Here is a 4,451-nt window from a genome sequence, read left to right as displayed (position 1 = left end):
ATTGTTTTTGCCTTTGTGATGCAAGCTTTTCTCTTACAAAACCATCATGACTTTCTCCACTTCACTTCTAGATAAGCTTGTTTCCTTAGAAGAATGATAATGTGACAGACGTGCAGACAGTGAGCATGAGCCTTTGGGTTTACAGTAAGCCTAATCCACTATTGTGTGTGGTGTTAAAACAGAACTGGCAGGTGTGCGCGTTTCATAAATCAGGTGGTAATTTTGAGCCGTGTAAGAACATTTCTAGTCTTACTGACTGCTTAAAGCATTTGAATAGTACATATTAATGCATGTGTTGATATATCTTTATTCTATACACTTTTAAACCTTTATCTCATATTCCTGGCAATTTCGAATTACCAATCAACCTTAAAATGTCTTTAGTAAGACACAACATGAAAACTTCACAGAGAAAAGCATCAGCAAAGTTTAAGTCTTCTTGCTATGAGGAGATGGTGCTAAACACTATTAACTTCCTGTGTGCTGAAGATGTACTAAACGTGATGATATTATGTGACGAGTCTTCATATGAAATAATCCTCACAGCCAGTTGCCATCTTCTAGACAACTTTGGTGCATCAAGTCAGTGATAAAACAGCAACAAGATGAAGTGAGCCTGCTGTCAGTTAGCAATTGAATGTGGTCAAATGACAATTCCAAGCAATCCATTGTGATAACGTGGCAATTTATTGGATTAAACTGACAAAAGTCTCCGGACATCTACATGTGCAGACATTCACATTAAACTAAAATTCAAATAACATCTCACAGATCTGAAATAAAAATTCAGAAATTCCTCCACAAATACTGACCTGTTGCGAAGACACGTGTTGTAGACGAGTTGCGCTCATCAACACAGAGTGATTCAAAATGAGTGCAACGCCTCTTTGTTTGTATATTAGATGGCAGCTATTTGTTAACCCTTGCTGATCTGTCCCAGAGTGGTTGAAGTCGGTCCGAGTCCAACCGCAATTGTTTGGAGACAGGTTGCCTCCCACAGGACGACCTGTGCAGTCGCCTCACAATCCAAAGTCTTTGTCAAGAAGTTGATGGTTTCGTACCAGTTGACCAGTTGGTCATCGCAGCTACTTAAAAAACGACAGCAAAAATAAAAAAATAAAAAATTCAGTGCAGTCTGTGAGCAACCACCGAAGCTGTTGCCTGATTTTTACTCTAGTGTGACAGAGTCATAAAGAGGCTACATGCAAATCTGTGAACAAATGAAAGTGATAAGTGGACATGTAGTGCATCAGATTTTATATTCTTTTTAACGACTTTTTTATTTATTTACTTTTTCTCCTGAAAAGTGTTTCATATTTCCTTTTTCCCACAAATGAAACATAACAAACTCAGACGTTTTCCTCAACACAAGACGACAACCTGCAGAGACATCAAGCTGATATTTCTGTAAACTAACCTACATTAGGGTTCTTGTCTTCTCGTAGATGCACCTAAAAATAAATTATCTTCCTGGTTTTGTAACTGTATACTTACACAAATAGGTTTATTGCTCGAAATGCAATTACCATCAAGCTGCTGGCACATTATTATCAAAGGGTACAATCCACTTCCACAGTACATAAAACATTACATAAGGTAGTCTTGTCAGTTTTGTGTCTAACTGTAACTCTATCTGCCTGTATTGTGTATGCTTTTCATTTCCTCCTGAAAACCGAACTTAAAATCTATAAACCAGTAATGATTAACTATTCCAATCACAGTGCCGGTATAGATTTGATTACTGTGTAGCACCAAAGTACAGAGTGACTGATCAGAGACAGATACGACTCCTTAATACATTTTCCAGGCCTGTTTTTATCTGTAGACAACCTGTGTGTTTGGTGGGGGGTGAGGAAACAGCAGAGGAAATGCCACTGCTAGCATGGGAGAGGGGTGGCCACCTCACTCCATCACTGAGGTGAGCGGGTTTAAACCACAGTCGGCCTTAAAGAGACCTCGAACAGAAACAAAACCCACGTCTTATGGCCAAGTTGGTGTGTTCGGTGTCTGTAGGAACAAAGAGGGAGAAGTCAATCATAAAGTTTTGTGTGCAGCCTCAGGAAAAAGAAAAAAAGTAGCTGATTTTATCTGGGAAGCACTACAAATCCTTTATAATGAGGATGAATTACATTTTTTCTTAATAAGTAAATGCAGTTCAGATCTGAGAACATATATCTCTGACTGTTACACTTACTTTTCTGGCCGCTGAATAGAGTCCAGAGTAATTTCCCAGTTTATGAGAATATTTTCTGCTTTGAAAATGATCATTTTAACATTTTTCTTGTTTACAAAAGCCCAAACGAACCTCACATATCCAATTAGCATTATTTTCTCTGCCCTTTTTGCCTTCGAAATGTATTAACGTTAAACTGTGATTTGAATTCTCCTCGCAGCTATTGTGTTTATTATCTCATTTTTAATGTTGAATTAAAAACAATTTTTGAACATTTGTGCACACGGCGTCTAAGCTGCAGGTCTCTGGGTGGAAGTTACGATGACACTGGTGAAGTGTCATTTGGAGACAAATGGTAGTCTGAGGCAAACAGCCAGTAAAAATGCATTGAAGATGGATCCCAGTTTCTGACCAAACTGAATTTTAATTTTCAGAAATCGCTGTGTGAGCAGTTTGTGAGAAATGCAAAACATTGCCTTCCTTTCTTCTTCTGTGAATTCCAGCTAAGATAACACTTCACCTCTTTGAGATTTGTCACAGAATAAGATTCATCTTTGGGGTTTTTGGGGGGGGATTCTGCATGGATTTGTGTAACATTTTCAGTATGTGTCTTTTCATTCAAAGAAAACGTACTTCACACAGAAGTGTCAAATGATTTGAATGATAGGCCAACTTCTGATTTTCAAACAGGACTCTGCACACTGTGCTTCAGAAAATTGCATAACCATTCTGGAGGATAGATTAAGATGGAATTAAGGGCTCTCCAATCTGGCAGCAGTTTTTTTTTTTTTCATAAGTAAAGGCTCTGTGTCAGAGGCAAATAAAATTACGTGTTATTATATAATTATGTGTTTTTCTTTCTCTTGTTTGTTTTTGAATTGGCTATTTAAATGTATATCTGCACCTATGACCTTTTGTCATATTTTATTTTAATGCTTTCTAATAGTAAAGCTTCTTAAATCCCCCACAGCATCAGTGCATGGATGAATGTAGTTTTCCAAAAGTGGTGTTGACATACACAAGAGGTATTGTGAAACACAAAATATGTGTACGTAACGAATATGAAAGCCCCCACACTTTTCAGTATGGCAGATTAAAGGCTGTTGATGCATGCGTGAGCAAGCAGTTTCACAATGGTGAGTTAAGCTTCAATGAGCCTTGTCATTGTGATACACATCTAAGTCCCTACATGAACTTATTGTGCAATTCATTCTGTTTTTGAACCTTTACATCTGTCTCAGTCATCTTCTGAGCAAAACAGTTAACCAAGACTAAACCCAAATCTAAGTGTGGGAGGAAAAAAGATTTTAGTTAACGGCAAAAATAAAAACTAGACCTCAGATTAAATCGTCAGTGTGACAACGGAAACGGGATATCTATGCTGTTATTAACTTTCTTCAATCTTGCATTTGATAAACGCACCACAAGCTACGATTAAAAACCAAAAATGAAAACTGAAAATAAAACATACTAAACTGATATTTAACATTTTTAAAACAGTAAAGACTAAACTGAAACCAGGAAAACCCGCTGATTTGGAGAAAAACGGAAACTTAAATGAGCCAAAGATAAAACCTTAAAATGAAACACAGTTGTAAATATAAAGAAAACGACAAAACAATTATAACTTGGGCCCCGAGTCACTCGTTTTGAAGTGGGAAGGCATCAGATGGAGAAAAAAAGCGATTTAAGTTGCATTCAAATCAAACGGTGATGACCTTTTGATGGTTGTTTGCATACATTTCTAAAATGATTGAACAACACCCACACACCAGACCAAGGGGATCAGCTTTGACTGTTTAAATCTCAAACATGCAGCTAAATGAATTTATACTGTTTTACTGCAGCCAGCAAAGCTGCACTGCAAATCTCTGTCCTGTATTCTCCTTGTAAACCTACGGTGAGTCGTTTTTTGAGTTTATTTAACGGAAAAACATTGCCGTTCCACCTAATCGCATTTTAGGTATTTTGTTATTCGGAGGAGAAGGGAACTCATAGGCAAATTTTAATTCATGTCTGCTCCTTCAGACTCAAGATATAAAATGATCCCCTTCACCAAAGCAATAACTCGACTAGCAACTGGATAAAATGTCACCTTCTTCCTCCTCACTGCAAGCCTCGTCTCCTGAGCTGAAGTCAGGGCTCTAACACAGGAAAATGTGCTTATTTATTAGACCCTCTCATCTTCTGACAGCTGACAGGAAGCCAGCTAAACAGCAACAGCTGGAAAAGGGAGTTTTTCCTTCCCACTGTCGCCAAAGTGCTTGCTCATAGGGAG

This window comes from Haplochromis burtoni, unplaced genomic scaffold (assembly GCF_018398535.1).
Source record: "Haplochromis burtoni strain Fernald_Lab_line unplaced genomic scaffold, NCSU_Asbu1 Contig_156, whole genome shotgun sequence".
NCBI classification, from domain to species: domain Eukaryota; kingdom Metazoa; phylum Chordata; class Actinopteri; order Cichliformes; family Cichlidae; genus Haplochromis; species Haplochromis burtoni.
The sequence above is the reverse complement of the archived record's forward strand: the minus strand, read 5'-3'. Positions refer to the sequence as shown.